This window comes from Calonectris borealis, chromosome 11, assembly GCF_964195595.1.
Source record: "Calonectris borealis chromosome 11, bCalBor7.hap1.2, whole genome shotgun sequence".
Taxonomy (NCBI): domain Eukaryota; kingdom Metazoa; phylum Chordata; class Aves; order Procellariiformes; family Procellariidae; genus Calonectris; species Calonectris borealis.
This window is the reverse complement of record NC_134322.1, coordinates 7,250,134-7,277,206: the sequence shown is the minus strand read 5'-3', so window position 1 is coordinate 7,277,206 and position 27,073 is coordinate 7,250,134. Positions and strand designations below refer to the sequence as shown.

General features: G+C 47.8%; 1 protein-coding gene across 3 annotated transcripts in view; it reads left to right on the top strand.

Annotated features, from left to right (window-relative positions):
- Positions 1 to 27,073, top strand: part of CHD2 (chromodomain helicase DNA binding protein 2) — a 309,839-nt gene that overhangs the window by 194,593 nt on the left and 88,173 nt on the right. Inside the window, exon 1 of one of the 3 annotated variants that reach the window (XM_075159864.1) lies at positions 26,897 to 26,914. The exons of 1 other annotated variant lie outside the window; for it this stretch is intronic. The gene's annotated coding sequence lies outside the window, so the exon portion shown is untranslated. Of the gene's footprint in view, positions 1 to 26,896; positions 26,915 to 27,073 lie in introns of those variants that run through there. One more of the 3 variants, XM_075159863.1, reaches the window with a different exon arrangement.

The window sequence follows — 27,073 nt, the reverse complement described above, 5'->3', positions numbered from 1 at the left end:
TTTAGTTTGGATAACAATAATCAAAGAACACAAAAGCCGATTATGACTTTGCCTCCCTCTGCTTCGCTGCCTGTTCGTGCAGTACGTCCTGGCTGGCCCACTGAAGTGCAACCTGAAGGAAGCTGACAAATAATTCAAGTAATTTTTTTTTTTCAGATAATTTGCAGATTGTGTCCTTAGACTGTTTTTCTTCATCTCAGCTGCATAAAATAAACTCATCGGGGTGGTAGGTACTAATCTTGCAGCCTCAGATGGCTTTGGAGGTTTATTGATGATGTTAAAGTGACTGCCAAGTAGCGGGACTCCATCCAGAATTACAAGTGACCTGGATATGAAAAAAACAGAATTGGATTTTAACCCTACATAAACTATCTCCTGGTCCAGCTGAAGTGTTGTCGCCCTCAGACATGGCACTTACTTTGTCGTCGCAGGAGAGATAAATCAGATCAGGTCAAAGGGGTTATGTGTGTGCTGTAATAGTATTTCTCATCCATCAGTACCTGCTTACCTACGTCTTAAAAGTCCTGCGCAGGTATAAGAAGCAGAGAATCCACCTGAGCCCTCGTAGGGTGCTGCACTAACACATCATGGTCATTACCACTGTGAAAGCAACTCTGGGATGTCTGCACACCGTTTGTCATGCAGACATCCCTTTGGAGCGTGTAGCTGGTCTCCAAAAAGCCTGAAGCTCACAGAGTTGCTCTGTGACTTCCCTGTCCATCCCATGGTGGAATATCTCACCTTGATGGGTGCCTTTGGAGAGGTTATGTGCTCTCCCTGTGCCGCGCCGCGCCCGTGGATTGGAGTGACCCCGCTGATCCTGGGTGCTCTTTTAAAGCGTGTACCATGTCGAAGTGCTAGAGAAGAGCAGCACACCTTGCCAAACATCTGCTCGCAGTTCACGGGAATCCTAACACCCGATGGAACAAGGATGAGGCAAACTGCCTCCTGGCTCTACGTTCCCCTTTAAGTAGCAGCAGACTTTAATTCTGGTTTAAGGGAGCAATGCCTGTAACTGTCATCCCAGCACCGGCCTTTCCCCTGGAATGAGAGTGACCTTGAGTTGCCTCGAGTCACTCTGCGGGTGGAGCAGCTCCCTGCAAACTGTGAGATTAAACCCTTGCGGCATCTCGTTACAGGAATCAGCGGATAGAGGATTATAGATGCGCAAGTGGCACCCGCTCTCTGGGGAAGGTAGGGAAACTTCTGTTAACATCTGCAGCCAGGCTTCCAAATCCCCAGTGTGAACCAGACCTAAGACTGTTTCATGGCAAGGTGGATACCAGGAGGAGGACTGAAAGGTGTACTGACGGGAAAATCCATGAGCTCTTGCTACGGTTTGTTGCTTTCAAAAAGGGCTGAACCCTGTGGCTCGTTAGTGGAGTTTTTGTTTGGTTGTTTTTGCTGTGATTTCCAGACAAGGATTTCTCTGTTTTTACTTTAGAAACACGAAGCCTTATCTTTGTTTGGCTGGAGGGTCTCTAAGGATGAGTGGAAAAATAGTAGGATTATGACCTTAGTATATCAAAAGATAACAGATAAGCAATCGGGAAAGGAAGGATTATTTCTTAAATTGCCAGAAACTCACTGTTGCTTGTTATCGTCTGTTTAATTCAAATATCGGAAAGACACCTGGGGTGAGAATCTAGATGTTCAGAAGATTGAGGTATCTCATCACTTTAAAAAAAAAATCACACCTACTTTCCACTCTGTTTAAAGAGCAAAGCAGAAAGGGAAAATGTCTTGATAGTTCTCAAATAACAAGCACATTTTTTCAACTAAATTTTTAAGCCTCTGTTACACATGAAGAGTAGGTGTAAAATATATTTGTTTCCTTTACAGAGCACCTTTAAATCAACTAAATAAACGTCGCTTCCCACTACACAAATTGTCACTTAAGCCAGCTTTTGTGAGCTGCAATTTCTACCCATCTCTTGTTTTTGCTGCCTGAAACACCATTTAAAATATTTTCAGCATCACCCCAAATACAGCTGATGATTTTCAGAAGCGAGCATTTCAAATAAGGTTGGCTGTAAAGAATTTGCCTGGCACTAAACATCTGCTGCCAGTGCTGTTATCAGCGCAGTGCCACAAACCCTTCCTCACCTGTGGGACGCTAATAGGTTTATTGCAGTTGAGATGAAAGATGGCTAGTCCATAAGCCTATCCTGTTTCTCACCATTTTCTTTCCCCAATCCAAACACCTGTGAAAGGATGTAGTGTTTATGAAGGTGGGAGTCTAATAGCACTGTTTGGAGCCAAACATAACATACAGTCCTCCCTGAAGAGGCTAATTCGCCGTGGTCCTGGCTATGAGGATTTGCTAATCTAGCCTCTACTCCAACTCCTGTCCCCTGCCAAATTCGGTGTGCCTCTAAATCCTGAGCACCAAGACCCCTACAAGCACTTCTCCTGAGCCAGAGGTACTTACTATCTTCCAGTGTACCATAAACTTCATCTCAAATCAAGCCCCTTAAAATTTCAGTCCTAAACTTTGAGCACAGCTCTACCCAGTGAATTCTTACTGGTAGGGTGAACCTTGTTAGAGCATTAACCCGCACACAGCCCAGGGAATGGCATACCCATTCTCTAGAAGAAAGGCTGATAGAAAAATTAACTCATTTGAATTCAGCTTGGAAAAATTTCCACTTTATGTCATGCTTTCTACCAGCAGAATGCAAAGCCTTTTTATCAGACTAAACCTTCTCCAAATCCCTGGGCAGTGAGTAATACTGTCTACTTCTATAGTGTACTTCAAAGCATTTCTTCAAAGCCTTCACTACCTGCACAACACCATAACGACCTTTATTTTACAGAGAGATAAAGCCACGCTCGGGAGCAGTGTAGGCCAATGGAGTAAGGTGCAGTGGCACAGTATGCTCCGCATGCGGATCTGTACGTAGCGCTTTGGCTGAGCGATGTGAGTGGTAAATTGGAAAGTGCCTCTAGGTCACAGAAAAATGAAATCATGCAGACAGTTGCTCCACAGGCTATTGGGCATTGGCTAATGTCAGACAGGCAAAGGTCATTCCTCCACTCCCACCTAATACAAATCCTTTAGCATTGGGTGCTCTGGGGCCACCTAAAGCAATCTGGCCTTGGGTTCTCTTGTGCCGGTTCCCCGGCTGCACTGCTCCGTCCTACCATTCCTCCAGAACATCCTTCCCTGGCTGCTGGCGTAGACTCTCGAAGGGAGGGATGCCACACAGGCAGGGAAACCTGCATAAAGAGCTGCTCTAGACTGGCTAAATTTGCCCAGTTTCCCTCGGGCTTACAGATCAGTGGTCCATTTGCAGTTGAGAGTGCCCCTAGGAGTCCTCCACCTGCTCCTAGTCCCCTTCTCCTCCAGCCAAGAGGTGTTGGGCGATGGGTTAAGGGAACTGCAGACTACCTGCATGCCACAGCAGATTCCGAGTCCTAAACCCTGTTTGGGATCTCTAGAATCCCTCCTGAAACAGAGGGTGTAAGTTCAAATCCAGCCCCAAACACCTAAACCAAAGGAAAGACAGTAGACATTTTCACTTGTGAATTTTCATCTGCCAGCAGAGGAACGAGTGTAGATTTCAGAGAAATAAGAGAGAGTTAGTTACGCTTCCTTGAATAATCCACTCTTGTCAACAGAGGTTGCTAATAGAGGCTCTGCCTGGGCATTTGGATGGAAATTAATGCATTGAGGAGACAAAGCCTTGTGCAGTTTGCAGACATGACACTAGCTCAGTGAATGGAAATGATACATTGAGTTTTATTATAGAAGATTCTTGGTAGACATGTTTATTAAATGGCTTGCCTGCCAAAAGTGCTAAAGGATTCTCTGTTGTTTTCCTTCTGGCTTGCTGTATCACATATCTCTAGGGCTTCGGATGGAGCATCTCCCCATACAATGCACTTTTTAGGCTCTTCCCCCTATGGCATGATCTTAATGAGCATCGCCTTTAAAGCCTGTAGGCATCAGCAGATACAAGACTTCCAATCTGCCCAGCTCTGAGGTTCATTGCACTGAGATATTTTCACTCTGAGTTTCTAGTCTATCCAGATTCTTTTGCATTATCTTTCTGGTTTCCCTGGTGTTTGTGATCCCTTTCAACTTCATGTCACTTTTGTGAATGCCTGTCATCCTTTTGTCAATCCTTCTTTAGAGTCATCAATAAAAATATCAAAAAAGACCAAAGACCTGATTTCTGTGATGCCCTAATAAACATAATTCTATAACACAATAACTCCCTGTTTAGTATTCCTCTTTGTTTGCAGCCGCTCAGCTATGATTCGGTCCATGGACTATTGCAGTCAGATCATCCAAAGAGCTAAATTTTATGATAGGCTATCAAATGCTTTACCAAATCCAAACAGGCTCACAGATTTTTAAGACCAGAAAGAAGCATGAGAGCATCAAATCTGCTCCTTTCAATCCTCAGTTGAGCGTGCTAATGGGTATCACTAAAGCATCTCTTCCAGAACGTCTGGAGTTGAAGACCCCATGAGATGGGAAATCAAATACTTTGCTTCATTAATCACACATATTGCTTTTTTTGTTTTAAAAAACTTGTTGTTAAATTTAATCAGGCTTTACCTTCTAGACATTGTTTTTGTGTCTTTTTTTCTCTAGATTAAAGATTGTGTAGTACCCAGTTGTTTCTCGCTATGCTTATTGATGTTTCATGCAGGGGTCTTTTGGGTTTTTTTTCTTTTTCGTACTAACACTGCTCTTGATTCTGCAAACTCTTCTTTTCATACGTACCTGCGTGTAGAAGTCAGTCAGTCTCCGAGATGAGGAGAATCTGCTTTCACGGGGTAATTTGCAGACTTTGAACTACTGTTTCTAATTCTACCCATAAACAGCTCTCTATCAACTCTGGCAAGGCTCCCTTTCCTGAACATCTTGCTATGGCTTGTGGGTTCCCTGATGTACTTTAATTTTCATGTTTCCATACGGAACTCATTTGCAATCATTTAAAAGCATAGGTAAGGTTCAAGACTATCTTTAAACAATGGTCCTGATTCCCTACTCACTCAAATGTGGGCAAATGCAGAGCAACTGCTTTGAAGTCAGCTATGGAAAACAGGTATAAATGTCAGGGGAGACAGGCACAATCTCTTTTGATATCTCTGGAGCAGGTCATGCAGAAATAGCATCCCAAACAATATCTATGTCCAGCTGTTCATCCTGTTCCTCCAGTCATTCTCCATATACCTCAGATCCCATCTCCCAGCTGACAAGAAAACCAACTAATCCAAAAATGGAATTACCTAATTTTCTTTCCCATTATCTGAGACTCATAATAGAAATGTGAAACGACCTGCTGTATTTCAGCAGCAGAAGCGAAGATGCTAGTTGACTCTCAGGTCTCAATTCTCACTACCTGGTATTTCCGTTTGCAAAGGTCAGGGTCAGGGTCAAGCCTGGTGGGTTTTTTTTGTTCAGGAAAAGCTTCCTACAGATTAAATGGGATTATTTCAGAGTTAAGGAGGGCAGGGGGAAAAAAGGAAAGAAAGAGCTGCAGGATTTATTTAATGGAAAAAGCCTGCTTCTCAGGCGGCATAATTGAGGATAGTTCTGCTGACTTACACCAGTCGAAGACTGGCAGCATCCTGTGCCTGTGCTCCACTGCCTCACCCCATAAATTGTGGCCAGGATGATCTGGGCTTCACTCTGTCCTTTCATTTCAGCCAACAAGGGCTGCATCATGCCTTTCTCCGTGGGAAGGAGAGTGACTCGCCTGCCGTGATGTGGATTCGGGGATTCCCCAGAGCCATCGGTGGAGGAGAGACAGGCAGCTCTCTCCTCACACTCGTACCTGTGATGAATAGTAATCCCACAGACAGGGAATCGAGAGGAGGGAGAGATACTTAAACGTTTTCTTTACTCGCTCAACCTCTGAGACCAAATATATGGGTGTCTAAGTCTGGGCTTCAGCTTGAGAGCTGTAAATAAGGACCTGTAAGCTATCTTAAGCTTGTGAATCTTCCCGTCATCCTGAGAATCAACTGATGTCGTCAGTCAGACCCGCCAGAACACACTTCATTACGCTCATTACTCAGGGTTGAAAGCAAGCTCCAGCACAGCCCGCAGAGCTCGGAGCTCGCAGAGCGAACAGCAAGCCGGGCGAGCACGGCACCCGTAAGGAGCCCGCAGACCCGGTGTCACCGCCGAGGAGCCAGCAGAGCTGAGACGCTTCCTCCCCTGGGCTGTAGCATTAGATGGACGTGGCCGGCAGCCGGCTGCGATGCCGTGCGGAGCCAGCGGTGCGTTCGGTTCCCTGGCATCGAGGTTGCCAAGGAAGCAAAGTCGCAGGACCTCCTCCACGGCCATCTGCGTTGTCTCATAGGGCATCAAACACGTCAAGGAGATTTCTCCCCTGGGCCATCATCTGGACGCTTGCTGGTGTGTTTGACTTGCATGGTAGTGAAATGCCATAAAGTTAAATCAATTATTCCAAAAGCGGAGAAGGTGAAAAAGCTCTGCTGTGAGCTCAGTGCCACAGCAGTAGGAAATTATTTTGCTCTTGGTTTTGGGTTTCACGGTGTCAGAAAGGCCCACATTTTATATCTGAGCACCAGACCTCTACATCCTAGTTCTGTGCCTACATGAGTGTCAGCCCCAGGGCAGGGCGTGTTTGCCAGGGCCCTGCAGCAGCTTTTCAGAACACGCTGCTCTCGGACCAGCTTCCCCGGCTGCCTGCCTTCCCACGCACGGCACCGCCTTACAGGCGCGCAGGTGATGGAGGGCACAGGACTGCCTGCAGTTTAGTGACAACAGCGGTAAAGACATTCTTCCTTCCCTGGCCATCCTTTCGCAGCAGAGGCTGCAGCAGGACTGTGGAAGCACAGGTTTCTCTGGGGACGGTGGAGCCGGAGGGATGAAAGGGAGCAGCTTCTGTGAAGTGAGGAAGGGGGAGAGTGAGTCGGGGGGAGCACTGATCCACGTCCTGCACTGTGAAGCTGCTGTACAGCACATCGGGGGCTTTTTGGAGAGAGAGGCCAAGCCCTGGCTGGCAAAGTTACATCCAGACAGTTGCGGTGATGAATGGGACGTGATTCATGTAGCAAATGTGATCCTGTGATGGAAATCGCTTTGCTGGAGAATTGATGATGCTCAGCATAGGTCGGTTCATCTCTCCCGGTTCCCTGCCCCTCTGCCCTAGATCCTGCGGGACACAGAGACCACAGCTCACGCCCCACCAGCCCCAAGCATCGCTCAGGCTGTAGGAGTGACTGAAGGCATCTCAGGGGGTTGGCTCTATTGGAAGGGTTGTCCAGATCCATTTGTGGGCAGCTGAGAGTTGTTCAGCCATGGCTGCAGGGAGGCTGCAGGCTATGCCGTCTGGGCTAGGTAAGCAGGTCGCGAGGGGTCTAAAGAGGGTGTTTCTCGGTTTGGACTGCAAATAAGAGTGGAAGTTGCAATAGGGCAAATCCTTGGTGGGAAACAGCAGGAGGAATGAAAGCTGGAGACTTCTGTGCTACCGTGTGAAAAGGTGTTTGGGACTCCAGGGATGAGATAATCCTTTTAAGCTCCTATTTCATTCCGCATCAGGGTGCAGTCAAGAAACAATATGAGAACAGTGATGTGACTTGGGGACAGGACTCCAGTTCTCAATGAATAAGAGGTTAAATCCAAGCAATTTTGTAACTCTTTTCCCAAGTTCAGGATCATCTTGCGGAACCTTTGGGGATAACAGAAGGAAATTTTCCTCCTTGTTGAAAGCATCGTTGCTGTGCGGTGCAGGCAGGCTGGGAAGAACCGTGGAGCTGCATGTGGTGGAAGAACAATGCCAGCCTGCCTCGGAGATTGGTGTTGCTACAGCTTTCTCTCCTGCTATATTTCAAGAGGTTTTTAGTAACTCTTGGGTCCTCTTAAAACAGATTGTCTGATTCTTGGCAGTATATTTTGAGCGCCCGATTTGTTTCATGGCACAGAAGCATTTGTGGACCATGATGTTTCTATGTCAACACGTGCTTGAGGAGGTAATTTTTTCAGCAGAGGTGGCAGGTGTTAGAATCCAGATCAGAGCTCTCTCCACATCATTATTTTTAGTAAAGGATTTTTTTAATAAGACATGTTGATATGTTTTCTCTATGTGGGATTAAAAGCACTTTAGGTTCATGCACAGAATTTCGCTTTATAAATCTGTGGGAGTGCAGATTTTCTCCACTCTTGTCCACTCTTGTTATATTGCCTTTGTGAAATGGGAATAATAAACCTTGTCTGCCTCCTGAAGGGGCACAGAATTAACTCTTTGAAGTTTGTAAGACCATATAAATGCCTTGCTATTATTAAAGTTACTACTACTCGGGGCTTTTAAACAGCTGCCACATTTCACTTCAGAGGAGTTTGCCTTGAACTGATAGGTGAAGCGAACACAGTATATCAGGGTGGTATGCTGAAAAAAAGCTTTGGGGTCTGTAAGGTTGAAAGGCACTATATAAATATGAGTTATTTATAGAAATGGATTTTATAACCCTATCACTCTCCTCTGGTGTACCTCTTAATCTAAGGCTTTCAGTATCCTTTATGAACACTTAACAAGACCGATATTAAGCTTCAAGCCTCTTCAGTGCACATTTTTTACATTTACATCGAGTCAATGCGGCAGGGACAGATCCATTTTTTTGCCCAGCTCACACAGCAGGTCAGCGATGGACCTGACTGGCCTGCTTTGGTAATTAGTAATTCATAATGACCCGCTGCACAGAAAATGGCAAGAGAAATGCAGCAGCAAACGCTGTCATGGTTTTGGAAGATTCGCTGCCTCTTTCTGTCCTTTTCTAGGAATAGCTGAGGACCGATGGTCTCATTAACAAATATAGGCTCCCGCTAAGTGGGTTTGGATTACAGGCACAAGGGCCAGTCTCCGAGCCCGGTGTCTGCGTTTGATCTGCGTACACCCATTCCCACACCTTTCATAAATACCGGGACGAGAATAATAAATGAAAGCCTGTGAGTGTCCCAATTAATGCAGTTTTGGAGACACAATGGGTAAATTATACAGACTGGGAAACTAAGGCAATGAGCTGGTATTTCAGACAATTCTATATTCAGAGTGCCAGACACTTGTTTGCTAGAAGATGTGGGATTTAAGCCCGGATAAGCATTTCTTGAAGGAAGATGCTGAGGACTTCACTACTCCTAGTCCCTACATTTCTACACTGGGAACCTTTTGAATCTGCCTTGAATCTTTGTCAACGGAGCAAAAATATTTTTTCTAACCTTTGCTTTAGTATTTCTGCTTGAGGAAGAAAGAATCCAATTTTGATCCGTGACACTTCAGCAGTGCAGAACGACACTGATGGACAGTAGCTGTTTCAGCCTGTGTCTGATAACTCTCCATGAGCTTTTAAAGCCGCACAGCAACAACAGGGCAGTGCAGCTCTCTGGCCTCTTCTCAGGCAAAGGCTCTTCTCGTGATGTCCTTAAGAAGGAAGGTATTGGAAGGTAGCAATGTGTTAATGTGGAGTGGAGGAAAGCCAAGAAATTAGTTGCTTGATTTTTCTAGTGTCAAGCTTAGACCAAGTTCTGTAAGCCAATAGAGGCTACAGGGATGCATGGACAAGCTCACGGTGCTTCTCTGGGCACAAGAGGTTCTCCATCGGGGAGGTTCTCCATCACTCAGTGACCCATCCCCTCTCCATGGGAAGCTTCCAGCTCCTAGTGCTGGAACAAGGTCTGTGTGCACCGGCTGTCAGGGGACAGAAAACAGCAGGGTCAGAGTCCTTCCAGTCATCTCTGCAATTTGCTTTCAGGCCTCCCAACCTTGTCTTTATCTTTGTAATATTTTAAAAAGAGCAAACATTAGGTTTTCCCTCCGTTTGTTAATGAAGCCCATGTCCTTGGCCATACCAGATGGTAAATTTGTCCGGTCTTAACGCCGGTATCTCCGGCCACAAATCGGTATGTGCAAAGGAGACGGTTATTGCAGGGAGCAGACTCTCAACCTCCTTGCCGGCGAGGTGCAGAGCAGGACTCACAAGAGCAGGAGGCTGCCTGCGAGCTGCCGGCGGGGTTGCAGGCCCTCTCCTGCTGCCTGTCCCTGCCTCGCCTCTGCAAGCTGTACTGACGTGCCACCCTGCCCACCTCTTCCTTCTCCTGAGTGGGAACGGCGTAGGGAGCAGGATGCTGCTGACCCACAGGGTTGTCTTTGGATCCCTCAGCCTTGGCCTGAAGGGACCTTATGCATGGGCAAGGGGAGAGTTCAGCTGACGAGTCTGTTTAATCATGGACAGCTGGGTTTTTTTGCCAGTGAAGTCTTCGCTGGCTGATAAGTTACACACCAGGCAGCTGCAGACCGGCTCACTCTTGAATTGCAGCCATAGCCACCAGTTCCTACACGATGCCCAGATCTGGGACAGTGTTTTAGCACTGAATGGCTCTTGATCCTCCAGTTGCTTCCCAGAAGCCCGAGACATTCACGCCTTCTCTCTCCTTCTGTTGTGCCTACTAAAAGTTTTCCCACTGCGCTGGCTCACACCGGCTACACGCTGCATCCGCTGCCTGGAAAGGAGAAACTGCTTGAGGCAGGGAAAGCCGAGAGCCGGCTTGGGCTCCCGGAGTGATCCACCCACCCCTCCCAAGCCCAGACAGCTTCAGGGCATGAACGGTCTGATGAGCCTCTTCCCTCATCTGGGAGAACTGCTGTTGCTTTCCGATTTATTATCTGTGTAGCAGAAGGCTGTACCAACACATCCTTTATCCTGCTGCAAGCAGGAGTGGGCACATTTGCGGGGGGGTGCAGGGGTACGTCCGTGGACATGTGTGCTCTCCCCTGTGGGTCAGGACCAGGACGTGGGTATCCAGGTCCCTGTGTGCTTCCACGCCATCTGGGTCCCTTCACTAGTTTCTTTGCCAAGTATCTCTTGATTTCAGGCACGCTGAACACAGCCCCTTAAATGCATTTGTTGCTTTATGTCTTCAAAGTACTCAACAAGCATTAGCTAATTAATCTTTCTAGTTTGGCCTGTAAAATAGGTAAATAATATTCTTCCTCTGGAGCCAGAGAAGTGAAAACAAGAAGATACAGTGGCTCCACCAAGCTATCCCAGCAAATTGTGTTAAGGCCAGTAGTGAAGACTCCTGTCTGTTGATGGCAGCCATCATCTCTGCTGCCAGGATGTGTGTGCAGCATCCTTTTCTAGAGGAGTTAAGAGTACAGACCTCATCACAGTGAGATGCCGAGATGCAGCACAAATTCTGATTTCTAGCCCTGTAACCCACACGGGCTTCACCAAGTATGGAGTTGCCAGAAGGGACAAAGTGGAGTATGGTCCCCATTTTCAGCATCACCGTGTATTAGATGCTCAGCTCTGTATGCTCAGCTGCATTTACAGCCATGTGAGTGAGAAAATGAAATACTGTGAGACAGCCTCTTCTTTTACAGCCACTTCATTTACAGCTGCTGAGTAAATCGGATTTTGAAGAGGTATCTGAATTTAGGATGTTTCTTTCCACCAAACCACTGAAATTCCCAGACAGGTGAAGTGTGGAGGCATGAGGGTATCCTTGATGTGAAAAATAAAGCAGCTTTCTATTGCTGTTCTCCGTTTGGGCTAAAATTTCCCTACGAAAACTATGTAGCTGCCAGCACTGTGGGTGGAAATTATTTGCCTTACTTTTTTGAATAACGTGTCTTAATAAGAAAAAAAATACAGCCTATGAGCTTGACACCGTTTTGCCCAGTTTGATGATCAAAAGTGCTTTTGTTCTTTCTTCTGCTCCTGTTGTTTTACACGGCGAAGACTTCAGTAAATAGAGAGCGAGGCTGCCCAGGCAGCGGCAGAGAAGAGGATTAAACTCCAGGAGTGAGGCACAGATGATACCTGGAGGTGACGCGTTTTGTACTGAACATTTCATTAGCTCCCACAAAGCTCTCTAGCTGACGCCTGTTCATTAGTCACATACATCCCAACCCAATTGCCCATGTAGCTCTGCAAGGGATCCCATCGCTTTATCCCAGTGATGCCGCACACAAAGCAGGAAAGCTCCAGATTTCAAGCTAGCCCCTCAGTAGGAGATCTAATTAGGGAGTCTGGTCCATCAATATTTCACCGCATCTCTGCTCCATGAGGGAACGGGCTGTGGGATGTTTCTCTGTAGCTCATGTGCTTCTTAAACTTATCTATCTCCTTGACAACTCTTTAGTTTAAACAAAGATTATTTTGGAATTGGAGCTGTCAAAAAACCCAGCAGCTCCAGGAAGTTTTCTTGTTAAAATACGTTGGCTCGGCAGCACCATCTTCTGTTCTGCCCTTTAAACAGCCTCAGATGCCACACTGTAAAAAATGAGCGCATGTCCCTCGGTTAGCTTGGGGCAAAAGAACAGTTTGAATAAGATTGAGTTAATGTTTTCCACGCTGGGAGTCGAAGCCACAAAACAGACACAGCAGACGAGCGTGGAAGCCAGTGCAGCCCCGCAGACCGAGGGGAGCGGCGGGGCTGCGGCAGGCGGCGGGGGCCGGTGAACCCTGCCCGTAGCGGCACCGTGCAACCACGGGCAAATCGCTCCGAGTCAAGTGGTTTCCCAGGTGAGGTACCTTCACTTTGGCGGTTGTACTCCTGCTTACAGGATTTTTCAAGGGCCGTGACTCCCCTCTTTACTGCAGTGGCTTCGGGGGAGCGGGAGCTCGGTGCCTGCTCTGCACAATCCATCTTGCACGCTCGCTGAGCCCCGCTTGCCTTGGATTTTTGCTGTTGGGTTTGCTAGGCTTTGAGGTGAAGACGTTCCTCCATGCCAGAAAAGTTGCCTGGTGGTTGCTCTTTGGTGGTGCTGCCTAAATGCCAGGTCCCACCCAGCAGAGCCCAGGGAGATCCAGGGACAGGAGCGGCGGCAGGGAGAGGGCAGAGGGGAGGAAGGACTTGGAGGAGCCAAGGCAGGCTGGGGAGTTCTCATACAACGGCGAAAAATCAGGAATTACAGGAGGAGCTGCTCCTTGTCCCACTTCTCCACAGCGCGTTGGGATTCAGGCAGAGATTTGTGGCGTGAAGGTTAAATTAGGAGGGCAGCTACAGTAATTTCTTCATATCTTCTTCTGGCTGGCTGCTGCCTCCTCTCAATGTCCTGCTGGGACGGCAGCTCACCTCCTTTACCTCCAGATACAGCTCTGCTTCTTCAGCCCACCATATAGGCAACTGCCCATATGTATCACTATAGGGGGTGTGTGAGAAAGAGAGAGAATATCCGTATTTACCTTTTACTTTAGAGCATTGTTGCAGGCCCTAAGTAATTAATATCTGAGCAGCTCAGATCCTTGTGTGGCAATCATCACACAAGAGAAAAGTGTTCTTATGAAAAATACAACAAAGCCCCTAAATCTAAAACACGGCAGCTTTCTTGTAAGAGACACTCTGCGGCAGGATTCTGCAACACAGCAATCAGTCTCGCTTTAATATACAGGCCAGGGTAATGTAAGAAATACTTGGAAAGCAGCCACAGCTTTCACAGCAGCTGATGCTACATTTTTGTCAGGATTAAGTTCATTTCAATTATAGAAAGGCTTGTGATCACCTGCTAGGAGGTTTTCAGCAGTTCAGGAGGTCGAGGGTGTGTATACAGCTATATTTAAATACCAAATTCATAGCATACTCCGGCACCATCCCATTTGCAGAGCACTCTGCAGACATCCTCTAATTAAGTGTTTAAGCATAGATTCCTTCTTCCTTTATGGCTTGATATGAGCACATTTTTTTAAAGATCCACATAAATCCTAATTTAATTTGGAGACAATTTAAAGGAACTGAGGAGACTGAATAAAATGGACATCATGCCGTGCATCCCTTTGTTATTGCTGCATTGCTCAGGCTATGCCAGAAGAGGGCTAAACATTGTACCTTTTGGTGCTGCTTCAACCCTCCACTTCACACAATGAAACCGTGAAATGCTCTGTCCCAATGCCAAGGCAAACCTCAAAAAGGAGAATTTTATTTTGCGCAGAGGTGGATGGACAATGCAGGCAGCAAAAGGGCTGAGAAACCCGCGTGGGAGCCTGGAGCCCCCCATGCAACCTCAGAGGGAGGAGAAGAGGACTGGGAGCTGGGACAGAAAATGAATGTCCGAGAAGTGGTCTGTGGAAGGAGGATGCGCAGCTTCACAGGGCCCTTCTGCCAACCACTGACCCCAAAGGTCTCTTCCACGATGTAACCAGCCCCTAGTTGGCCTCAGTGTGAAAGGGAAGAGGCTTACGGGGATTGCTCAGGGGTTTAAGTGAGCGTTTTGCACCGTACTTGCAGCCTGTGCCATCTCCCTCCCCGCTCCAACCCAGGTGCGACCGCAACCACAGACCTCGGGGGCTCCCAAAGCTTAATCGTATTAAGACTTTGTCCTCATCTGTGGGAGGTTTGCAGAATTAGCTGGAGATGGTCCCACAAGAAATACCCGTATCCCTGTTTGACCACAGAAGGCAGGCACGAAGAGGGGCAGCCAGTCGCCTCCCGCGCCCCATCGGGTGGCTGTGAGGGATGTCATGTTGCCGGGCTGGCCAGCAAGGTCACCACTGATGCTCCCCCTTCCTACTGTGCCTGTCTTATCATCAGAGCCCGCAGTCGCTGTGAAGGTGGCAAAAAAGGGACAGAAAACAAAGAGGCCAGAGGACTCTGAGAGCTCAGGCAGAAGGGAAACCTTTCAGGGCGACAACAGCAAGGGTTTGGCAGCTGTGGGAGGTGACTTCTCACGAGAAGGTCTGGCACCTCACCTTCTGATAGTGATGCTGGCAGGCAAGTCACAGCTATCATTTGACCTGGGGGACGATGTGGTTTGATTGTCTTTTTAAAAATAAATTAGGAAATGGCTAATGCCAATTTTTAAGAAGTGTCAGAACAACAGAAGCTCCCTAGCACTTTCCAAAGTGCTGCCAGAATGTTGTTCCCAAAGGAATTAATTTTGTCTAATTAAATATCTCCACAGAGCTCTCCAAGTATCAAACCAAAACATCAACATGCAGCACTTTGCAGACTAATCGGAATCACACTGGAGATTGGCATCGTGTGCTGAAGTGTTAACAGATGGAGCGGATGGTCACGATGGAGGAGTGAGAAGACAAACCTCCTTTTCCACCTCTGCCCCAAACGACGTGCTTCAACCCCCATCTCAGCTTACCCATCTGCTAAATGCGTGGAAAATACTTCCTATAGCCTGGATTTACCCAGAGGACAAGCTAGCTATGGTCACGGAGCACTGCGGAAGAGGCTTTGAGGGAGCTGAGAGCTTTGGGGTTTTTTGGATGATGTTCAGATGAGCGGGGGGTAGAAGCCCTGGTGGGATCTGGAGGATTACATCTCGCTCTGCACTACGGGTCTCTCATTGCTTGCAAACCCTGAGCATTCAGGCCTGCCAGAGGCCGGCTCCCAAATCTCTGCGTTTTTTTGTACGTTGCAGCAGAGACGGACCGGAGGGTTGAGCTGCGTCCTGGAGGCAGAGGAATGCTGGCAAGTCCTACCCTGGAGCATCCTCTTCTTGGATTGCTAATTCACACAAAAAATGAAGCATTTTTGCTTTCAGCCTGATTCAGTTACTGTCACTGGCTCCTTTTTAAGTCCCTAGAAAGTGGAAACCTTGTGTTATAGCCAGCTCTGTTGCTCCCCCCAAGTTGTTCTCAACTCCTCCTCTTTATGGAAGAACAGTGCGTTTACATGCATGGCCGTGTTTTGGACAGCCAGAGATATTTTTGACACTTGGAAAATAGAGCTTTTTAAGATATTTCTTACCTCAACACCTTCCGTTTTATAAAACCTGGACTATTCATTACAAATCAGGTTAAATGAAAAGAAGTGGGAAATAGCAAAAAGTCCTCAAAAAAGTATAAACAGTATATAATAGTTGAAATTGCTGGTGCAGGATGGTACACGGTGTAATACAGCCATTCAGTGCAGGCTCAATTATTTCACAACCTGGTCTATTACGAGCATTTACCCTGTTTATAGAAGACATTTCTCCATAGTGCAGATTCTGGGTGAGATTCGACGTGGTGGCCGCCCGATGCTCCCGGAAAGTCCTCCCTGAGTCAGGTGCTGCGGTTCGCGATGCAAACGTGGTGCCTTAGCACAGCACGGGATCATCTGCCTGCCAGACAGGAGCATCTCAGCCTCTTAAAAACTGTCAGATTACTGATCCCTTGCAGCAGACAATAAAATTCTCCCAGGATAGGGGTTTTCTTTGGCTTTTTTAGTGGAGTGACAGACACTCAGATAAATTGTTTGCATGCTGGATGATTTCCATTGATAGGGGTAATCTTGCTGCAGTAGGGGAAAAAAAATTAAAAAATGACCTTTTGTTTTGTAAAGCCTCTGCAAATAATAAAGGAGATGAGCATAAATTATCACTGCTGTGTATCTATATCCATTTAAAATTTTCTATTTATAGCATCTCACGTTGCCATTGGCCTGATCCCCAGAAATGATGGGTAATAGCAACAAGTTTCCCAAGGATGGATAGGGGCTAAAGATGATTTTCAACAGGAGGGGGAGCTCTCTCTGCACCAACTGCTGGAGAAACACTGCTTGCTTCAGGCGGAAAAAAAATGTCAGGGGAAAAGCTGTGCTCACCATTTTGTTCCTTATGTATTTTCTCATATGTCTGCAAGAATTTCACTGGCTATTTAACTGCAGTGATTTGGTTTTATACATAGTAATGCTCCATAAATCTAATAGTAAAACAAGCTTCCACGCAAAGTATGTTTTCATTTGATCCAAGAAGAAACAACATACCCACTTAAATGCAATAGCTTAGGGTTTTGGAGAAGTTTGGCACAGGAAGGGGAGAGTACACTTGCCACATCTCTTAGAAGTCTGCAGGTGTGAACCTTTCTCTTATAATTTCAAGAAGTTTACAGAATGCTAAAAACTGTGCAAGACCCAGCCACTCTTGATATCTGAATTTCCTATTTTTTTTTAAAAAAAGTATGGATCAGATAAAGGTATTGTTGCCCTTTTGATCTAAATAATTTTTTAAAAAATCAAGGACTCACAATTTATTTGGAGAGAAGAGAGAGGCAAGAGAGAAGAAAAGAGAAGAGAGAAGAGGGAAGGGAAGGGAAGGGGAGGGGAGGGGAGGGGAGGGGAGGGAAGGGAAGGGAAGGGAAGGGAAGGGAAGGGAAGGGAAGGGAAGGGAAGGGAAGGGAAGGGAAGGGAAGGGAAGGGAAGGGAAGGGAAGGGAAGGGAAGGGAAGGGAAGGGAAGGGAAAAGAGAGGAGAGGAGATGCAGTGCTGAACAATTCATTTCTTTGACTTAGTTTTGTGCATTTACAAATATACGAAATCCCTGTTTTTTGAACAGGAGGACTCAAACAACCGGGGGCGGTTTCCTTGTTCAGAGCTCCTGGCCCAGATCTTGCTCAGTTTTTTCAGCATCGCACACCATGTCTTGTTCAGGCTGGAACCCCTTTATTTCTCCCTTTCGGTAATACTACTTCTTACTTTTCAATTTGTTTCGCTCTCTTGTATGCCTGAGGCAAAATACCGACCATCCACACATCCACGCACACGCTCCCAAAAATCTGCCCTGCGGAAATCCACTGCCCAGGCGCTTTGAATTCCCGCGCTGCCTGGCATTGCCGTTGTGGCGGAGTGGGAGATGTCTTCATGCCCTTTAGCTGCCTGACTAAAAGCTGGAGCTTACGGAGGCGGGTTTCACCCCCACCAGCAGTGCGACATTGGGCTCAATTCTGCATGCTCCAGAGAAGCGAAACGCTCATTTTTTTTTTAACTCTGGGAGTTTTTCCTGAATTTCTAGGTTGGTTTCCCCCATTTCCCCCGCCCCCCCGGGCTCCGGCCCGCGGGGCTCTCCCGCCACGAGGTGGCAGCAGCCGGTTTCCAGCGGGGCCGGCGGGGCCGGGCCAGGCGGCAGCGGGGGGCGGCGGGGGCCGCAGCTGGGGCTGCTCCTGCGCTGGCCATCGGCCACCGCAGCGAGTCCTCCGCTGGCCATCGGCCACCGCAGCGAGTCCTCCGCCCCGGAGAAGATGCTTTTTCTTCTCCTCCCCCCGACCCCAGCGTCCCCCGGGAGGGTCCTTGGCTGCGCGTTAGAGCGGGCTGGGGACGGGCGCGGCGGGGTTCAGCTCCGGCGTCGCTGATGAGGGCAACGTTATTAGCAACTGGCGGTGGTGAGGGTGGTTTGGGGTCGGATTTAGCAGGCCCTGGGTTTAAGGACTTCTTGCTGCTGCTGCTGGGTTCTAAAATAGGTCTCTCCTACCTCTGTCCTCTGGGATCCCTAATCGGATCTGTGGGAGTTCAGTTGTATTTTCTTTCATATTTTGTGCTTCAGTTCATCCTGGCCATTTGAATATCATGTGTAGTTTAATTCTCCTGGCTGTTAACACACTGAGCAAGTACGGCAGATTAGCAGCACTTTCTTTTGACTTCCTAATTCTTTTTTTTTTTTTTTCTTTGCAATAGGAATGTCTTAACTCATATGTGAGAATTAGTTTCCAATTTGCTGCTATGGACAAAGCAGTGTGTGGCAAAGATGTGTTTCCTTTTTGCACACTGTGTTGGTTTTGGCTGGATTTCAAGTCTGAGCTCTCCCTGCATGTAGGTATATACTAGATGTTTATGCACTATTGTGGTTGGTGCTAGACAGAAAACATTGCCAGACAAGCAATGCTTCCTCTTTTGCAAGGGCTTTATCTTCAGCTCAGAACAGGAGGGATTTAAGGCTGCCGGTATCAATTTGATTAAGAACACGGAACATTTTTCATTATTTCTTTTTTTTTGTTTCTTCTCTGTTGGGATATTCTTAAGCACTAGGAAATTAGGCAACCAAAATGACTGTGTAACTCATAATTGCAACAACTCATAATTGCAACAGCCTTTGGAGTCAGCTTATGCCTGACTGCTGAAATAGTTTTATTCACTGATAGAATATTTCGTGCTTAAAGAAGAAAGCCTGTGGTACATACCCGTAAAGCCATGACTTACGCTTCAATCTTATAAGCAGATGGGGAAAGCCATAGGGTTTGTTTTGTTTCTTAGCCTAGGAGAGCCATATTCACCTCTCAGCTTTAGTCACAAAATTCCTGGCAGAGTAATGGCATTTCAGGATGGATTTAATCTCTCTGTATTTCATAGCTGCTTCCATGAGGCACACAGGGGACCTCAGCATTTCACAGTGACCATAGGACTGAGATGTGGACTTGCCTGTGCAAATCTCCCTCAGCCAGCAGCAGATAAGGGTCTTGGGGCTAGAGCAGTCCCGGACCCACCTAGAAGAAGGAAATGGGGCCAGTGTACCACATATTAACCAGTTCCTGGCAAATCCCTCTCAAGAGAGGTCCACCAGTTTCCAAAGGTGCATGCACAAGACCTGCATTTATGCACACAGGTGAGATGGCGAGGAGACACCACGCATCTTCTCGTCGTGGGCCAGGCTCCAAATGTGTGTCAGGCAGCACCACGCTGAGTGACTGCCTTTCTCTTTAACAGTAGCTTTAAGAGAAGCTGGAACAGCAGGGATGAACATTGATGCAACTCTCCCAGCAGGTCAGTGGTCTCATTAGGTACATATTTAACAGGAGTAAATTCCAGCGCTGAGCCAAACCACAGCATTAGAGGTGAAGTCAGAGTCCCCGTGAAACCCAGTGTCCTCTGAGCACTGCTTTGATCTCTTGCCTACCTTTGGTATTTACATTCATTTGTTCATTAGAGGTTTTTTGTTTACCCAGGGTAATGTCTCATTCTTCCCAGTGGAGCTCAAATTTTAGCCAGGTGCAAGTCATGGCACTGCTTTGCCAAATGCCCCGCTGCACTGCGCTTGATGACACGGGGAAAACTGCAGTTCCTCGGTGGAAGAGGAGAAGCCCTGGTGCTGGTGTTTACTGGCACAGCCATGCTAACAGCAGGACACAGGGATAAGGCTGGGATGCCGATGTTTGACCCAGCCTACTGAGGGTCCTCCTCATCTTCTAATGTCCTTGCGATGGAGGGCATCAGCCAAAATACCAGTTACCCCTTACAAGTGCTCTCGGGGGTGCTAGACTGGTATAATGTGTGTCCTGCAAAGGAATATGCATCCTCTAGCATATTCCTCCAGATTTGCACAAAAAAGCAGACAACAGGGACGTGTTTCTCCATGAGCAGGAAGTAAAGCCTCCTTTCCTGCAAATTTGTCTCCTGTATTACTGCAAAAATCCCGGCTCCCTCCCCATGTCTCCCGTCACACCCACACCACGCAGAGAGTATGTGCTGTGATGATATGCAGACTAATTAGCAGGCGAAAATGCACGTGCAGCCTGGCCGGGCAGCTGCTGCCGAGCGGGATGGCAGATGGCTGCGCTCGCAGCCTTCCTACCCCGAGCTCGAGCGTTTGGAGGTCGGATGGGGGAAGGGGTTTTTGGGAGACACACAGAAACTTCTCCTCGGCTCTTCTACGTGTCTTTCAAGTGCGGTTGGATTCGGCAACGGAGCTCAAAGCGTTGTAGGAGGCACTGCCAGATCGTGCAGCACTGTGTTTCCATAGGAAAGTGGGATTACAGGGCTGGGCTGAGCTGAGCTGGCTGCTGCCTCACGTGACTCCACAAAATCTCTACCTTCTGCATCTCCTAAACATCCCCAGCAAGTCTGGAGTTGCAGATGTCCTCACACCAGAACAAGCTCCTGTTGGCTGGAGCCTGTAGCAGTTTCCAAACTTTGCCTTTTCTGAGGTAACACAGAAATACATGCTGGCGTTAGAAAATGTATAAATATTGAAACCAGAAGTGGAAGAACTTCTTTGTAAGAGTGAAAGAGTTGGTAGGATCCCTCCTATAGTTCCTCTTCCTATAGTTCCTCTATACCTACTTGCTCCCTTAAATGGTCATTTACTCCAGCATTAAGGCAACGCTATAGGCTCTTTCTCTTCCTCTGGTGATTTCACAGTGCCCTCGGTGCGTGCTGGCTTAGGAGAGAGGAACCGGCCGAGCCGAGAGCTGTGGCACTACGGGGCTCTTTCGGGGTCAACGTGCACCAACCCAAGTCCTTGGTGCTGCTGGCAGGAGGCATCTTGGACTCCTCCGTCCCTGTCCCCTATTCCCACTCTCTGGGTGGTGGCCCTGGTGCTCAGGGAACTGACCCAACTGAAAAGTAGAGAAAAAAGGAAAAAGATTGAGTTTGAGTCTGGATTAATTCATCGGTCTAGCTGACAGCATGACCACTCAACAGCAAGCACCTCCTTAAGAGAAGAAGCCGCTTTCTCTTTGAGCAGCAGCTGATGTAGAAGCCAGTTATTAAAAAACCAGCCTGAAGCTGTAGCTAGACGAACATCTTCCATCGATACAAGCACTGGTGCCAAGAGCAGTCAGTCCTGCTTTCCTCCAGCCCCGGCCGCTGTTTCCCAACACCGCAGTGCCCCGGCCTCGTGCTGACGGTGATTTCAGCCCGATCTGAGCTGGCTGGAAGCTCCTGGTTAGTTGTCAGCTCAATTAGTTCCCTGACCCAGCACCCCGGGTGGCTGCCTGAGACCAAGGGTGGTGAGAAGGACATCCGTCTCTCCTGTTCAACACTACCGTGGATTTGTGCCCAGTTAAAATGACTATTAGCTGCGGCCTTCATTACTAGGATCGACAATGGCAACTTTTAATCAAGCGTTTGGCTTACGGAAGAGGCGGAGGAGGTAAAGGATCACTTTTCCATTTACCACGGATGTGTTTAAAAAAAAAAACAAACCTAAAAAAAATTCCCCATGAGTAATTTGAGTGTGATACAGCTGGATTTCAAAATTCAGGATTTAGGCGTAGGAGGGATAAAATGTATTTTAAATCCCCAATTTCTCTCCCCAGCCAGATGAATTTTAGCAAGGATCAGGTTAAGGTGGTGACTGTTTTCCATGTTGGCTCTTGAATGATTCTGCCAGAACTGGATTTTTATGTCCCATTTATAACGGGGCTGGAGCCGGGGAAAGGTGCTGTAATGGAAGTGCTGACACCACTTCATCGCACGGCAGCCCTGCTAACGATGCCCAGGGAGCTGGAGGACCCGACTTGGCAGCTTATATGGGGCCAAGCCTGACAGCAAGGCTCTTCGAAAATAACTTACTGCTCTAAAAATAAACACAAAAGGACTAACCTTCTTTGCACTGAACGGGCGGCAAAATTGCTCTTGGCTTTATTGGAGTCCCAGGACATTGTCCAGGGCTTCCCCAGCCATTGCTGCCATGGGACAGGGTTAAGTGCTTGAGGTGTGGTGGGAATTGTTGGGTATGATTTATTAACACTCTTTATCTGATACAGGAGGTACCTGAAGGAGAGAGGAAAAACTAGTTAAGCCGGAATAGCTTGTTGAGGGTGGAGGCGAAGTAGGGTGCAAGACTAAAGGTGTCTTATCCACGCCGCGCCCTTCTGTCCCTGTGGGACTGCAGGAGGAGAGCCGCTGGCCACCAAGTGTCCTCCCAGCCCCACACCCCAGCCCTCCAGGACTGTGCCGGGCTGGTGCGGTCCCGCTCTGGGCTTCCTCACACATTTTTCATGACCATGATCCCTTTTGCTTGTGTGGAGTGGAAATCTGTTCCCGGGGAGGAAGAAGAAAGGCTGGGCGCTTTAAAAGCCACCATGCTGTGGTCTTGAGGGAGTTTCTGGTTATGTTCTTGGAGGAGCTGCCTTTCTCTTTTCTCCCGTTGAAACGCACGTTGTGCCACAAACCACGGGGCAAACAGTCGGCAGAGCAAACCCACTGCAGGTGTAGGCAGCAACCGCTCTGCTCGGCGCAGGGCACACAGACCCAGAAGAGGTGGTACTACAGAGAAGAAGTTGCTATATAGCACCACGTGAAAGCGCTTCAGCTGGGGACACCACCATTTATCTTGATTTTTCAAGAAACCAAGTCCAAAGCTGAGTTTTGAGCAGAGCTGAACTCAGTTGTTGTTTGCGGCGGGGAGAACTGTGCAAAAATCAGGAAGTTCTGAGGCTCGCTGAAGCAGAAACGCTTGTTCAAACCGCAAAATCTAAAGGGAAATTTAAGGGAGCCTGGGGCTTTTAACAAGAAATTGTTCTTTTTACATAATGAGAGTTTCTCATAACAACGTTCCAGCAGGGAGGTGACACCTAGCCAGCAGGACCCAGAGCACTTGAAATCCAAGGGATGCTCAGGAGGTGGGAGAGCAATGGGGACATCACAAGAGCTGGGAAAATGAATTCAAAATGTGTATTTCAAGTGGTCTTCTACCATTTGGAAAAGTGTAGGGGTTACTTGAAAAGCAGGCTATGAGCAGATGTTTTAAACTCAACACGTTATGGTGAAAAGCCCCAATGCAGCCCCTGGCACGGTGCGGCACAGCCCTTACTGCCGTGCACTGCCTTGCTTCGGAAAATGTATTTATTTGGTGGCAGCAGTGGCATTCCCCTGTGACAACGGTGTCCACTGTGTGGAAACCCAGGTTGCATCAGTAAAGCTAGAAAGCTGACATAGCTGGGGCATCTTTGCATTCACTCCTTTGTGCATGTTTACTGAGCTCAAACCCTTCTGCGTTCTTTGTCTCAGACCACAGCCTGGGAAATGCAATAGAAAATTCCAGCAATTCCCTCCAGCCGAGCAGAGGTTGCCACATGGGCAGGTCCATGCATGGCCACCGGTCCTCTCCACCATCAGACGTCTTCATGTAACTCCAGACTCAGACCGCGATTAGCTTTCATTCGGAATGCACGTTTGCAGTTCTTCCAGGAGTCTCTGTAGGAAGCCTTGTGTGCTGCTGAAGGGTTTAATTTCATTTCTCTGTGCAGCTTGTAAAAGGCTTCTTGGAAACCAGATCTTTGCATTTTACTTGAGTTCGCTTATCTGCCAAAAGCTGTTTCAAGTTACTCTTTCCAAGCCATGTTAAATGAATCCTTAGGTAAGAAGGAGGTAGCAACAACAAGTACTGTATATCTTTGTTGAGAAGTCACTGCTTCTAATTACGTTCCCTCCTTATAAGCTTTAATATCGAGGACTACAAAATGAGGTCAACCTCTATTAAATGTAATGACTTTCCCTGTGGAGCTTGCAATGAAAGCAGCTTCACAACAAAGGTTTCTATTTAAGGGGGGGGGGGGAGTTTCTGTTACAAAGAAGTCCCCTAACTCAGTGCAGCGGCTTCATTTTCCTTTGCTGGCTCCAACAAAATGAAAAGATTTGGGTTGAATCTTTAACCACTGTTTATCTGAGAAAAACAGATAGGAGAAGATGAATTAAAACATGAAGATGGGGAAGAGCAAAAACCACGTTGCTGCGGGAGCTGACCTAGAACCGGTCTGGCAAACAACACCTTAAATCGCAGGCAGCTCCGGAGAGGGCAGAAAGCACAGCTGCATCCTCTAACCAAAGCAGGGCCACCACGAGCCACAGCTGCACGCAGTGAGCAAAAAGAGGTTATAGAAGAGGAGCAGGTTTGCTTCTCGTTCCTCTGCAGGTTAGACACAGTTTGGTTCCCCATACGTGGGGGAACCTGAGGAACAGGCAGCATGGTCTGCTCCTTGAGGAGATGAAAAGAAACTTGTAATGGATACAGGAGCTGATTTTGAACCCTGCAAAGAGCACTGTTGGTGCAGCAGTGCTGTGACCCTCTTGCTGGGCAGCTCCTGGGGCCGTGTGCCTGTCAGGCAGGTGTTGCCCTGCCCAACCGGTAAGTCTGCAAATCTCTGATTTTCACATGGCAAAAGCGAAGTAGCATGAATGGGCTGTTTAGTGCTACTGTAGCTATTTGTGTGGCTCTTTAGCTTGGTATTTTAAGGTAGGTAGGCACAATGCTGTATTAAGGAATAAGTTCTCTTTTACACTAGAAACTGGACGTAAACATGGCCATAATTTTTAAAAATTGCTGTTGCCCTGATAATAGTCTAACAACTGGCAAAGTAAGTTTGCTCTTTCTTTAAGGGCATTTTTTCTTCCTGCAGCCTTGCAGGCAGAAATTTGCCAGGCAGTTGTTAAAACATCGCGCCTGCCAAGCGCAAGAGGATTATTTTGGCATCGGCTCTCAGCTAATATTAACTGCGCCGCATTACGGTTGCCATGTTTGAGGCTGTGTCGAAAACAGTTATAGAAAGGTGGCTGCCGGCTTGTTCACCTCCTGCCTCCGGCTGCTCAGCTCTTCCCTCCCTCCCCCCCCAGTGTGCTTAGCTCTCTGCTTTACATTTTTTATCACCGAAGTCAGTTGAAATATCATGCAAATGCTATCTGCCTTTATTAACGCCCCAGCGTGCTAGTGACGCACTGCAGCCTTTCTCGCAGGAAACAAAAAATTACCCTGGGGCGCGCTGGGAAGCGGCATGCAGACCAACCTTCTCTGCCAGCGGAGATTCTCGCCCTTTAAGAAAAAGCCTGCAGTAATTTTCCATTACCCTGCACGGTCTTGTCTACGTGGCAAGAATTGTTTGTGGAGGCTGGAGCATCACGGGTGAGGCGCAAGCCCCGATCTGGCTGCCGTTGCTTGGCTACGCGCTCGGCATGCCGGCAGCACGCCAGGCTCCTGGGAAGCACCTTTGTTCCCGAAAAGGGATTTGAGTTGTGTTTGCATGCCGAAGGCAGGGGACAAATGCTGCCTTTCTCAAGCAGCCTGGCAGAACTGGGGTTTCCAAATAGCATGAGCCAGCCAAAATACTCGGTAATAATAATATGTTCGGGGTCCATCTCCTGTGATGGTTTCTCTGCCTTTGCACGAGGAAATGTCTTTTAATGAGCTCATGTTGTTTGTTTGCCATTGCACTGATCACAATAGTCGCTTAATCAAGGCAGCGTGTTGAATCGGGGAGAAATAATATCAGCCAAGTCTCCCCCTGCTTTTGTTGTTTCGATCTAATAAACTAGACAGATAGTTGTTGTTCTGCAACTTGGTAAACAGATTTTTTTTTTTTTTTTAATGTAAGCTCTGAGGTCCCGATGGGCAAGTCTCTGCTCCAGTCCACGAAGGGTTGTCTGAAATGCCTGAAATATTTCAAATGCCACTGGCAAAATCTGCAGCAGCATGGAGAACTGGGTTTGCATGCTTTCCCTGCTCGCTGGGGCTAGGCTTCAAGTACGGCAGCAACATTAACCTGTTGTTAATGCAACAGGCATTTTTGTGATGTCTCGAGCATGGCTGCAGCTCCAGGATAGCTTATTTTGTTTGTGTGAGGCTTGAGACTTCCATTAATAACACAGCTTTGTGTTCCTCTGCTAGCAGCCTGTGCTGTCAGGGACTCTCCCTCCACAGCAGCCAAACCTCCGCTGATACCTGTTAAGCAAACAAGTCCTCCCTGTTAGGTAATGCTGCCATTTGCTTTCTGCAGCAGCTCCAGGCGCTCTCAGGAGCTGGCCCCCGAGAGGAACGAATGAACATGTCGTTTTGGGGTGGCTGGCTACCACTGGAAACCTGAGAATTGAAAAACTTGGTATAGGGTAGAACACATTGAGCGTCAGCCTTAATTTTGCTTCATGGAGTATGAAGCCAGAGGGGAATTTTTATGCGCATAATCTGGCATCCTTCATCGCACAGATGAACGAACCTCACCCAGCAGAGCCCTGGCACAGCTACAGGGGGGACCACCTACCCAGCCCCGCTCCTTGGGGTGCTCCAGATGAATCGTCGCTTTGAGGCATCTCTCCCTGGGCACAGGTATAGCCCTACCTGCAGCCCTCCCCGAAGCCCCAGCAATGTTTGTCTCCTAACCACAACCTCTCTGAGGTTTATAGTTTAAAGATGTTGGCTTCCTGGAGTTTCTCTAGAATATTAGCAATGTTCTCCGCTTTCTGTGCTCCTTTTCTTTTTGGCCCCGTTTCCTCACATCCAGCTTCTCTACCACCTCCTCCTCATCCCGGCTGCCGATGGCTCCGCTGCTGCCACCCAGCCCCTGCCATCTGGGGACCTGCACGGTGGTCCCCACGTCCCAGAGAGCCACGCAGGAAGGGTGGAGCTGGGCATGTTTAGCAGCTTGGCTGTGTGCTGTCTCTCACCTGGAACACGCTTGTCCTTCAACAGTGAAGTCTGCTCTGTGTGTTGGGAATGACTGAGCAGATCTTTAGGATGGTGAGTTTCCATATCCCTAGGTCAAATTTTCCCATATGGATAACTTGATGTATAGAAACAGTACCTTATCCATCTTACACACGGCTTGGCTCTCTGTTCAGTTAACTTTTTGACTTGTCTTAGCTATCCTTGGATTGTTTTTTTAAAAAAAGGCAACTA